This window comes from Corylus avellana, chromosome 2 (assembly GCF_965113065.1).
Source record: "Corylus avellana chromosome 2, dhCorAvel1.hap1.2, whole genome shotgun sequence".
NCBI lineage: Eukaryota > Viridiplantae > Streptophyta > Magnoliopsida > Fagales > Betulaceae > Corylus > Corylus avellana.
The window spans coordinates 23,728,037-23,741,989 of record NC_142491.1 but is presented as its reverse complement, the minus strand read 5'-3'; the positions used below and the strand labels follow the sequence as shown (position 1 = coordinate 23,741,989).

Below are 13,953 nucleotides of genomic sequence, written 5' to 3'. Positions count from 1 at the left end.
AATGACACCGGGGTGGTTGACCACTAAACAATTTTTTCTAGGTTTTTATTATTATTATTATTTAGTTTATATATATTTAGGTTTACAGAAAAACCTTTTTTTATTTGTAAACGATTGTACATCTTTATTAGCTAAAAATACAGATTCACCGCACCTCCCTTTTCTATTGTGTGTGTTTTTTTTTTTTTTTTTTTTTTTTTTGTCCCTTAAATTTGATGTAATTTTTAAGATTACTATTGAATTTTGATTAAATAATAATTTTAAAAGTCACATAATTTTTTAAAGAATACAAAAGAGATAATTAAAATAAAAAATAAAAAATAAATAAAAAACCATTTTTGTGTAATTTCCTGCTCTCTTTTTTTCTTGGTATGGATTAGCTTGGGGAGAGGGGGATGGTCCCCAAGCCCTTCATGGACTACTCAAAATAAAAATTTACTCGGAACAAAAAAGATAAAAAGGTAAAGTTCACTTAATCCCCTCAAATTACCATCTTAATGACAATTTACCCTCTAAACTACCAATACAATGACAATGTACCCCCAATTTTAACAAAATAACAAAATTACCCTTACTAAAATAAAAACAAAAATACTAAAATTTATAAAAATTAAAAAAAGAATAAAAAAACTAAAAAATAAATAAAAAGCAAAACAGGGGTGCTAGACAACCCCTAGGTAACTGGGGATGGTCCAGCCACCCACCAAGCAATTTTCGGGGACAACTTGGCCACCTTTGTCTCATTAATGGGGTGAGCCACCCCCAAACTATAATATTTACTTTATAAATAAACAATGGCTACCATTTACCAAGTTCATAGCCTAAGCAAAGCCTTTGCGCCACACATCAAAGACTAGGTTCTTCCTCTTTGTTCTCTCTTTTTTCCAGTTCCTGCATGAATTTCAAAGTTTTTGAAAGATTTCATTTTTCTTTTTTTGCTATATGCAAATACATGGGGCTGGTTGCGATGATTATAAAAATTCCTCGTTCTGAATGCTATTGCCATGGCATGATGACAGACACGTTTACACCCGTAGAATATGAGCGCCGCCCAATTTCAATTACATTTAGTTTATTACACGTTCATTCGCTCACATACTATTCGATCCTGCACAGTTTCTTGATGATTCAGTTTGAAAATTTGTTGCGTAAATGGAAAATTAATTATATATTTGGAAGAGAAGTAACGCTTTCAAATCCCTGCCTTCAGTGGTGGTCGAGCCACCCTATGGGGTGGTTCGAAGTCATCCCTGCTTTTTTCAACTTTGTTTTTCTTAAAATAATAATAATAATAATAATAATAATTTAAATATATTTATTTTTTTTTTTTAAAAAAAAAAGGTAAGAGTATTTTTGTCTTATTGAAAATTGTATAGGAGTAATTTCGTCATTTTGCTAGCATTAGGGGTACATTGTCATTGTTTTGGTAGTTTGGGGGGTAAATTGTCGTAATTTATAGTTTTGAAGGTAAATTGTCGTAATTGATAGTTTTTAGGATAGATTGTCATTGAGGTAGTAATTTGAGGGGATTAAGTATATTGTCATTTGGCTGGTAGTTTGAAAGGATTAAGTGGATTTTACCCAAAATAGGTTTACATAGATTTAAAAAATGAATGGACAAAATTAATTACTTCTAGTGAAGCCAAAACCACTTTCAAACCATCAGGTGTGACCAAATCACCTCCAATGACTATGGGAGTGGTTTGGCGTGTATTCCAAGGACATAGGGGGTGGCTCAACCTCCTTTGACTATTGACTATTGGACAAAATGTTGATACAATGAATCAATGTAATCAAAGATACACATCACACACTAAATAATGCGCACTAAAAGTTGAAATAACGTGGATTCAGATGTAAAGTGAAAAATTTTCAAAACAGGGGGTCCATGGCTGCCCCATCTGTATATAGGTCTGTCTCTCTGTGTAACACATGTGATTTTCATTCTATCCAAAAAGATGAAAAGACTTAACGAATTGTTAAATTTGGACAATTTGATAATTTGTGAGATCCAATGTCACTTTTTAAATTATAGGGGCTAAATGCAATAGTGGTGATGCTTTTGGGGGGTAAAATATATGTTTCCATGTGGAGTTGATACAAACATTGAAACGTAATAGCACTAAAAACAAAATTAAAAAGTCATTATTTTAAATTTTTACTGTACATCACTGTGCAATGCACAGTAACGCAATGATCCAGAAAAATACTTCGGTCTCTGTGCACTGCACAATAAAAAAAATTAAAATAAAAAAAAATCACAAATTATCACTGTTTATTACCCATTATATATATATATATATATATATATATATATATATATATATATATCACAAATTGTTACTAAAAAATAAAAATAAAAATCCATCACAAATTGTTACTGTATAGTACCAAAAAAAAAAAAAAAAAAAAGCCATAAAAAATCGTCATTGTGCACATCACTATGCAGTGCACAATGACCTAGGAAAAATCATCATCTTGGTCACTGTACAGTATAATTTTTTTCTAAAGAAAAAGCCTCACACTGTTACTCTACACACACTATCATATTACTGTGTGTGTACAGTGATCTATCACTGCATATTATGATAGATTGCAAATCACTATGAATGCACGGTAATCTTAATAAAAATTTGAAAGAAAAAAAAATCACAACTTTACTCTGTAGAAATGATCGAAGAACATAAACGCATATATAAAAAGGCACAATAATCATACAAACCATATAATACAACATCGAACACCAAACAGTGGAAAGTTTTACAAAAGCATAGGAGTTATATGGAGAGAAAGAAAATATTAAGATGAGATTATTACCTGGTAGATGGGCGAAGAGATGAACAACAACGACGCACACTGCTACAGGGCGGAAAAAGGATGAATGAGACAGAGAAGATGAAGAGAAAAAGATAAAAGAAGGATTTTAATATATTTTAGGTGAGTATTCTTGGTATTTTTTTCTTTCCCGTTAAAAAAAAAGGTAACTATTGCACCAAATATCTTTTTAATAGAAATCGTGATTTTGTTTTAAATTTGCATTATTCCAAATGAGAATAACTTCTATAGGGTCTTGGCACAAATCAAGGCATTTATGCCCTCCAATAAGAAGGTGATACATCAGCGTAGAACACTATAACAAAAATATGATGTTCCACCTAATCTTTTTTCTAGAATACCTAAAATAACACACCTTCTAGAATAAATTTTTCATATTTTTATCCAAACCCACCCTAGCCACCAACTTGCCGCCGGAGACAACGCCGGCCGGTACAGAGGAAGCCGGAGATGACGCTGTTCGGTGCCCCTCTCTCTCACCGGCGTCAACAAAGATTTTAACGGAAAATGACACTAACTGTGATCGACCTAGCATTGGTACCACCAATACACGCTATCCGCCAGAGATTATCCCACAAAAAACCTCAACTTTAATCTCCAATCCTTCCCAAAACCCTAATCAACACCAACCAAGCACAACAATTGCCCAAAAAAATACCAATTCCCCCACAAACCCACCAACGATTATGTCCGAAACCCCCAAATTATCACCAACCCACCATTAAGTTCGACAAATTATCCCAAATCCCACCAGACCCAACAAATTTTTGGCAGTAAAATTCCCAATTTCCTTTCCACCAAGTCTCGATTCTTCCCAATGCAAGAGAGATACAGAGAAATTTCTAATTTGAGAAGGAGGGAGAGAGAGGAAGCACCGGCAGCAGAGAAATTTTTTCTCTACTGCCAATGTGTGTGTGAGAGAGAGAGAGGAAGAGGGAGAGGGAGCACCGACAGCAAAGAAACAATTTTTTCTCTGTTGCCGCAGGTGATAGAGAAGGGCACCGGAGAGAGGGAGGAGGAGCACCGTTCTTACATAGCGTTTTTTGTATCGGACGGCGTCATCTTCGGCTTTCTCTGTACTGGCAGGCGTTGTCTCTGGTGTTGTTTCCGGCGTTGTCTCCGGTGGCAGGTTGGTAGCTGGGGTGGTTTTAGAGAAAAATATGAAAAGTTTATTCTAGAAGATGTTTTGTTTTAGGTATTCTAGAAAAAAGATTAAGTGGAACATCATATTTTTGTTATAGTGTTCCATGTTGATGTGTCGCTTTCTTACTGGAGGGCACAAAGGCCTTAGTTTGTGCCAAGACCCCATAGAAGTTATTCTCTTTTCAAATAAGCATCATCTAATCAGTTTATAGAAATCAGAGATTTTTTTGTGATTTTAAAATTTGCGTTTTTAAAATCGCAATCCCAAACACTCTAAAATTGCAATTTGGTTTAAAATCGTAGATTATTTTTTAAAAAACGCACTCCCAAACGCACCCTAAAACTTTAAATGGGTGGACTCTGGTCTACTTATATATATTAACTACTCTTCTTTCTTTATATTTTTTCAATGTAGGACTCAACACTTACAAATATTCAAAAAATTAAAACGACAATTTTACCCATCTGAAAAACATTAACATGATACTCTCTCCATTCATTTGAAATGGAGCGGATCCTATTCCCACCTTTAGTTGCTTAGTAATAATATTAAGGGGAAAATTCACAAACCCCCCCTGAACTTCTAGCCATTTTGACAAAACCCCCCTGAATTTTCAAAATTCTCACTTAGGCCCCCTGAACTTTGGTTTTCTGTCACATAACACCCTTCCGTCCATATGAATCGTCAAACCCTAATGGACGCCCACTCACGTGATATTCACGTGCTATTTTTTAGATTGCTTACCCATTTTGCCCTCATTAGTGTCTTACTAACCCTTCACCCTCACCCTTACACACGCTCACTCGTCTCACTCGTCCAAGCATACCAAACTCGAACACGAAGACCCACGGCCGAAGCTTGCGGAAAAAATGTGAAAGCTGATGGCAAAATGGGTTCCAGCCATTGATTCGAAGGCTTAGAAAGAAAGTCGAAGAAAGAAAGCTGAATTTAAGTACATCCGGCGGCAAAGAATCCCACATGACGACGAGACCCAGACCGGCAAAAATCATCCACCGGCAAAATTACTCACTGTCCAGTACCGACGAGGTGACGACGGTTAAAGATGGAGCACTCCGATGGTGAGTTAAGCGATTCAAGATCGAGCTATCCAATTTGCAAATGTGGGAGCAAAACCGTTGTCAAAATAGCATCAACAATTGAAAATCATGGAAATAGGTTTTATGTCGGTGTAAATTATGTGGTAAGATGTTTTTGAGAATTTATTTATTTTTTTCACATAAATTTGCTGCTCTTCCTGTTATGCCTAAATACTTTAATGATGGATTAGACCCTAATTTGTATGATTATGCAGAATGAAACAAATCGTGGTTGCAATTTTTTTAAATGGGTTGAACCAGAATTTTGTGTGTGCGGTGATCGACTGATGTCGATGTTGTTGGCATGGCAGCACGATTTGAAGTCCGAAAGGGCAATGGAAGTGTTGAAATGCAAGATTGAACTTGTTGAGTACAAGCCAAAAATTGAAGTTGATGCTGCTAATTTTACACTTAAACTTAAAAGGGTTGAGAATAAGTATCGTTCGATGCAGCTGAAGTTTCGAGTTGCACTTGCATGTTGTTGGTGTCTTGTTTAAGCAGCTGAAAAAGACATTTTGTTGTCTTTATTTGTATCAGACTTGTATCAATTGACCATATGGTTAGGCTTTTTGTATCCAACTATTGTGTAATATTTGGCATGGTTTGTATGAATTTTCTTGGTACAAATTTACAAGTATCCAAATTGATTTGTTCACTAAATTTTCCAACCCACTTGTGACCGCAATTTCTCTTATTGCTTGATGCTGTGTTACCTTCAGCTTGGAAAATAAAACATTGGCAAAATGTTGTCAATTGAACTCAATTTAAATCTAAAAGTATTAAAAGTTACATCATCCACATGTACTCAATTTAACCTAATTAATACTACAAGAACACTAAATGTATAAGCACTTGTAAATTAATCCAACTATCAAAATCATAGCAAACACTAAATGTAGATAGTGTTTAGTACTTAAGAAATTATACCTCAATTCAAATCCAAAATAACAAGTACTTAAGAATTTATAGCAAATACTATATATAGATAGTGTTTAGTACTTAAGAAATTATACCTCAATCCAAATCCAAAATAACAAGTACTTAAGAATTTATAGCAAAAACTATATGTAAATAGTGTTTAGTACTTAAGAAATTATACCTCAATCCAAATCCAAAAGTATGAGAAGTTACATCATCTACATTTACTCAATTTAACCTAATTAATACCACTGAAAAATTACATCATCGACATTTACTCAATTTAACCTAATTAATACCACAAGAACACTAAATGTATAAGCACTTGTAAATTAATCAAACTATCAAAATCATAGCAAACACTATATATAGATAGTGTTTAGTACTTAAGAAATTATACCTCAATCCAAATCCAAAATAACAAGTACTAAAGAATTTATAGCAAAAACTATATGTAGATAGTGTTTAGTACTTAGAAATTATACCTCAATCCAAATCCAAAAGTATTAAAAGTTACCTCATCCACATCCAAAAAATACATGACCATCATCTACAATTCATCCGTTACAATGTTTACACAATACCTCAAATACTTACAAGCTGTAAGTGGTCAAACACAAAATAAATTTGACACCAAACAAGTACATGACAACCATCTAGAATTCATCCATTACATTGTTTACAAAAATAGCCCAAACAATTACAAGCCGTGAGTGGTCAAGCACAAAATGAAGTTGACACCAAACAGCCACATGTCCAAAGAGGTCAACCATTACAATGTGTACAAAATACCTCAAACAGCTACAAGTTCTAATAAAGTTTAGGGTTTACAATGCTTACATACCACCCCAAACACAAAAACAAAAAAAAAAAAAAAAGTTAGTTCACACAAAACAGTCAAGGTCCATGCATTTTCTTCTTCCCTTTTTTCATTCTTCGAACATGTTCATCAAAACCTGGTGGATGGTTAGCAGCTGTCCCTTGGCCCTTTTGTATGTCGAAATCATACGGGGCTATTCTAAATGTTATACCGCCAACTCTGGGAGGACCCCAAGAGCATCATGGTCCACCCCCTGGAATTGGTGGTGGCCCAGTAAGGCTGCCAGTCAAATCAACAACAAGCTTCTGCATGTTGGCAGGTTCTCTTCCACTTCTAACATGTTCCCTCAGCCTACCACCTATTCTCGTCCTTGTTGCCAACCCTAGGGTTCTTTTATTTTTGTTCGAAAAAATAGTATATGCATGCAAGTTAGGTGGTATACAATTAGGCCCCTATATTTTTTTCTCACTCTTAATTACATGGATATGAAGAATGACTCACATTTTGTTTGTAGGCATAAAATGTTGTTGTTTTGGCTGGTTGGGTGGCAGCAAGTGCATTTCCTGGTTGGGTGGCAGAGGTTGCTACTCCCACAGGCTGTGATGCAATCTCTGAACATGGCCTAAATGCAGCCTGTGCTGCAGGATGGGATGTAGGCTGTGAGATTTGGGGTGATGCAATCTCTGATGCTGCCCTACATGTAGGCTGCCAGGAGTTGTGAGGTGATGCAATCTCTGATGCTGGCCTAAATGCAGGCTGTGAGACAGGCTCTGATTCCCGCTGTGAAGGTCTTTGAGTTGTGGTTGTTGAACAACCACCAGATTGTGATCCTAATGCCCTTTGTGAACCTGATGGTGTGTTCACTCTTCCCCTTTTCCTGCTGGTAGTTGTAGTGGCAGTTGAAGATCCATCCTGCATCAACTGACAGGAAAAATGAAGAAATAAATAAATAATTAAATATGTAAACAAATTTATTCAATTAAACAATAATCAGCAATTGAGTGGATACCATGTCCAAATTCCAGTCAGTTGATGCATTATCTCTGTAGTACTTTCTGACACGTGCCCTTCTTTCATCTCGTCTCTGCCTAGCAACACATAACCTCTTGTTGTGGCCAAACTTCATGCAGTACCCACATTGATTTTTGTTCCCCCCCTTCTTAATTGTATTACGATTTCTTGGTTCATCAATAGCCATTTCTCTTGCTTTCTTAGATCTACCAGGAGCTACCCTCGCCTTGGGTGGCTCAATCTTTGGTTGGCTGCTTCTAGGCCATTGCTCTTCACTTGGCACAGGATAGACAACATGGTCATAAGCCTTGAGGTACTTTTCCTTACCATAGTACTCACTCAAATAATCAGTTGGTTCCCCACCTCGGTGTAAAATGACCGAAATTGCATGCGCACATGGGATACCAGTCACATCCCATTTGTTGCAACCACAAGTACTAGCTTCCATATCTATAACAAATTTTCTCCCAAGGTACTCAACCTCAAACATACCCTGACCGGCATATGTACACCAACAGTTACTGGCTTCATCCTCTTCTTTTTCTAGCTTCTTCCTAATCTTTGGCCCTAAGGCCTCCTCCTTTGAACTTATCAACTGTTTCTTCCTCACATACCTTCTCATCAACTTACATCTAATCCCTTCCAACATGCTTAAGATTGTCTGGTCACGGAATTTTTTGATCCATGAATTGAAACTCTCACAAGTATTGTTATGTAAGAGGTTGGACTTACAATGTGTATTGAACCATCCCCTACACCAAGTGTTAGGATCTATCTTCTCTAGGTAAGCATGTGCATCCTTGCTAACCATCTTCAACTCATCCATTACTCCGTAGAACTGAATCTTTGTGTATGATGTGGCAGCTCACCAAAGAAGGTCCTTCAATAGCACCCCCCCGATGACCAGCGCTTCTGAAATTCGCGTGCAAATGCCTAACACATATACGATGCTCAGACTGCGGAATGAGACCCTGCACAATAGTTGAAAAAATAATTAGTTGCATTACATTAAATACTAAATTGATATGAATAACAAATGAATACAAGTATTTTACCTTCTGTCGATCCGAAATGAAAGTCAACCCATGTGGAGTAGAACCAAGATCTGCAACAAGTGCCTCAAGAAACCATGTCCAGCTATCTTTCGTCTCAGCCTCTACGATAGCCATTGCAATAGGGTATATGTTGTTGTTGGCATCCCTGCCCACAGCAGACATCAACTGCCCCTTATATGTTCCCTTCAGAAAACATGCATCAAGACCTACAACAGGCCTACACCCTTCCAGAAAACCATTCTTCATAGCTGCCAACGAAATGTAAAGCCTCCAAAATCTGCATAGCACCTGAAGCATTGGTCTCTCAATCATCAAAAGCAAACAATTACCTACATTAGTGCTCCTAACCATGGAGCAATAATCTCACACCCGATGGTACTGCTCATCCAATTTTCCATAGATTGATTCTCTTACTTTTTTCCTTGCCCTATACAAAGAACTGACATAGACATCCACATTATATATGGATTTCACTCTTTTTTGCAATACATCTATGGGCATATTTGGCTGCTCCCTAAAAAAATTCATGCACCACTCAGCAATCCAACTTGAAGTGACCATATGATTTTGGTACTTCCTGGAACAGCTGTGTTTGGGCTTAAGGGATACTAAAAGGAATTTCATCTCATTCTTCAACTACCTCCCATATATCCTTTACCTACAGATTCTGTGAACTGTACTATCATCATCACTAGAAGGGGTGATTCTAGATTATCACTATCATACTTCTCTACACTACCATCACTTTCTTCCCTACCCTCCCCAGCCCCACCCTCACCAGCATCCTCACCAGCATCACCCTCACTAGCATCCCCAATATCTCCATCCACATCTGCCTCTTCAACAACCCCTTTAAACTTTTCAACCCCCTCATGGATGTCCCCACTAAGATGAGTAGCATCATCCTCAGAATCAACACAATCTGTATCATCACTAAGCACTGAATCCTAGAAAGCATCCTTCCTAAACACAGCTGCCCTCTCATTCTCTGAATCCTCCTCTTCCTCTTCATCAACTACATCCTCCACTACACCATAACTTACTATATACAACACTACCAGATCATGATCTAAATGTTTTGCAACCATTTCATTCACATTGTAGTCAGATGACATAAGTCTTAAACCTTGGTCTAAAGGCAATCCTGGTAAACTGTAATAAAGAAGGTCCCCAGACCTATAGCCATATGTACTACACACATCCTCTATGTCAGAAAATTTCAACTTGTATACATCATATAGGTCTGGGTAATTACTAACATTACCCCCAACATAATTAATCCTACATTGCCTGTTAAAAATACCCCATAATGTAGCTCAAACATGATACAACGTGTACCCATCGCGTATTCTGCCACATTCATTACATTGAAAGGTAGTTTAATATTATACCCACGCAATTCCAACCACAAAAAATGAGTAAAAATTAAACCAAAGTAAAAACCCGAAACAACACACAAAGTTAGACATTTGCAATAAACTAAACCCAAATTGATTTTAAAGTAATCAATCATTGTTCTAAAATCCATCAAAGTAAAAATTAAACCAAAATAAAAACCCAAAACAATACACAAATTACCCAACCCACAATTTCAGCAAAGTAAAAATAACTACCCAACCCACAATTCCAGCAAAGTAAAAACAACCAAACCCTAAATTTCAGCAAAGTAAAAACAACCCAACCCACAATTCCAGCAAGGTAAAAACAACCAAACCCTAAATTTCAGTAAAGTAAAAACAACCCAACCCACAATTTCATCAAAGTAAAAACAACCCTAAAGTAGATATTTTATCCTAATTTATATCACAAACACAACGTTTAATATAATTGTCCCTTTAAGAAAAATTATCCATCTTACCCCTATACTCATAGCAGCCACAAACAAACCACAAGGTTTAAGTAGTAATTTCAAAACCAAATGTAAGCAGTATGGTTGTGGTCCCCTTTTTTCCTATACCCAAATGACTACATTACCCCTAAGCCAAAAGCAACAATTCCACAACAACTGAAGCTCTCTGCCAATACATTAAGCACAGTTGTCCCTTATAAGGTCAGCAACCAAAAATTCTATGATAAAGCATAATCACTTCATTCCCTTACAGGTAATGGAAAGGACCACTTTACAACTTTATTCGTAGTATAAAACTCATGGTGCTACTCACGTGTCCAACACAAGTCGAGTCTAGGGGACCACATTTACATCAGACAAAAGAACAACAACTTTCAACAAAACAAACGATCCTAAACCATAAACACATGACAACTTTTAACGCATTGTCTGACAAACACCCTAAACAAATTTCAAAAACGACGACAGTATGACCCACTTCAAAAAAATAATACTCTAAACTAAAATCTCCACAAAATCCATTCCAAAGGCGATACATGCAAATCCCCCCAAACATCCGATACAAATTGTTGGTCAAACACAAATCCCAAAAAATTTCTAATACAAACCCTAAATGTATATTTTACGGATAACGAATCTTATTTGATTATCATGGATCCCAAATGATTTAGATGAGATTTCTGACTAAACCGTTGCAGATCAATACCCAAACTCCAGCCAAAATGGTTCATCGACGACGAAGACGATGGTTTGCACGAGCAAACCCTTCTAGAAGCATTTGGAAATTTCGGCTCAATAATTTGCGGAATTAGGTTTTAATTTTTCCTACTTTTTGAATGCGGGTAGTTTGTGAATTTCAGTTAGTAATAATGAGGGCAAAATGGGTTAGTAAGCTGAAAAATAGCACGTGAATATCACGTGAGTGGGCGTCCGTTGGGGTTTGACGATTCATATGGACGGGAAGGGTGTTATGTGAGAAAAAACCAAAGTTCAGGGGGGCCTAAGTGAGAGTTTTGAAGATTCAGGGGGGATTTGTCAAAATGACTGGAAGTTCAGGAGGTTTTGTGAAGTTTTCCCTAATATTAAATTAATATATATTGTTCAACTTGTTATAATTTAATATGTTAGTTAATGCTAAGTTAGTATGTGTGTGTATATATATATATATATATATATGTGGACGAAAAAATAGATTCCTAAAAATTCGTTTGGAGGATATTGCATCCAATTATCATAAATGTCAAGTGTCATATATATATATATATATATATATATAATATGATTACGGTTATTTATTGAAATTTTACTAACTTATGAACTTAAATATTGATTTTTTAGAAAATCAAATATATTAGATAACGCTTGTTGCTTATTATAATAGGCTGAAGAATTTTTTTTTTTTTTTCAATTCAATTTGAAGAAAATTTGTGCCTTATATTAATGTTCTATTAAAAAAATTAAACAAGAGAAATCAACAGTAGCTATTTTAACGGATAAATTTAATAGCACAAACTTTTGTGAATTATGTGTAAAAAAAAAAAAAAAACTTTTGTTTTTTACCGCCTCGCTCCACTCATTAATTTTGTGAGGTAAAGGTCTTTCTCTCCCGTTTTATTATAATAAAAAGATTAAAGTACATCATGCTTTTTCAAAAGTTAAAAAGGCCACCTTGAATCCCGGACCACTGTTTCCCATAAATTGACATGAAATCATGCTTTTTCAAAAGTTAAAAAGGCCACCTTGAATCCCGGAACACTGTTTCCCATAAATTGACATGAAAAGTAAAGATTTTAACAATTGCGAAAAAATTTGGGGAAGACCCAAATGATACTTTTAAAATGAGTTTTTTTTTTTTTTTGTTATTTCTTTTATCTATTTTTTTATTTTTATTTTTTTTTGTTTTATTTTCTCAAGAAATTATTATAAAAATATTCTTTCACAACTTTTTAATAAAAAGATATTTTATTAATATGATTGACATTACTATGAGAATATGGTTTTCATACTTAGCGTTGACAAATACGACATTTGAAAAATACAACTTTTATAAAATACAACCGTTTTAAAATATTATAGTTACAAAAATGATTACTTAAAAAATAATAATCGTTGAAAAATTATTGTGTTAAATAAATTATAATTGAAAAAATAAATAGTGAAATACAAATTTTAGAAAAGAAATAAAGATGGAATCAATAAAGAGTAAAAAAATAATATTTAAATGATATAGATAAAAATATAACTAATCGGATATAAGATACCTTTATAAATTCATTAGCTAAACTAGTTAAAGTCAATTTTGAGAAGCTATTTTTCATAAAAATTTGACTCTTCTATTGATAATACTCTAAGACATTTCTATGTTTTACCAAACGCCAAATAATATTGCTTCAACTAATTTTATGGATGAATAGAATTAAACATTTTTGTCTCATACATATGCTTATCTTCTAACTGTTTAATTCTTCACCAAATTCTTTAAAATGACCCATATCATTACATGACAAGTAACACATAGTTACATAAAAGCAATGCTACTTTTTATGTACATTTATTATATTTACTTTACATTAACCGTGTTTTAAAATTTTTATTTTATTTTTTCTTTATGACATGAAAAATTGGTTTGAAGAAGTATGCAGAGACACAGATTTTATAGAATAAAATGGATTTTATTGATTGAGTTATACTCGGGCGTCCCAAAATCTACAGAAACTAATCACAGGCAAAATTGTCTTTTCACAATTTTTTATTACAATTTTTCCCTCCAATTAATTTTCCTATGTTATAATGAAGATTTTTTTTAAAAAAATTTTTAGTATTGAAAAAAAAAATTAAAAAAAAAAAATTATTTTGTAGTAATTTTTTTATTTGGCTAATAATAAGAAATAATTAATATAATGTAAAAAGTAAGAAAATGTTAAAAAAATAAAAAAGTAAAATTGCCTTTGCCTAAACTGTTTACCAAACGAATCCAGAGTTTTGTGGTGGGTAAAGGGCTGGATGGCTCTATAATGGTGACAACTTTAGAAGATGCCTTTTTATATTTAAATATTAAATCAATATTATTTTTATTTTTTATATTAATTTAATTTAATATATATTTTTTTTTTGAGATTTAACTTTACGTTGCTTGTATTAAATTTGTCTGACAACACCACGTGTTGTTTGGAATGGGTTCAAAATTATAAGAAAAGGAGGTGACTTTGCCTTTCTCATATTTT

General features: G+C 34.4%; 1 non-coding gene across 1 annotated transcript; it reads left to right on the top strand.

The window, feature by feature from the left end:
• The first annotated feature begins 958 nt into the window (after positions 1-958).
• On the top strand, positions 959-1,049 carry LOC132168339 (small nucleolar RNA snoR8a). Its single transcript, XR_009438853.1, has one exon. It is a non-coding gene; the product is annotated as a small nucleolar RNA snoR8a (small nucleolar RNA).
• Positions 1,050-13,953: the final 12,904 nt, after the last annotated feature.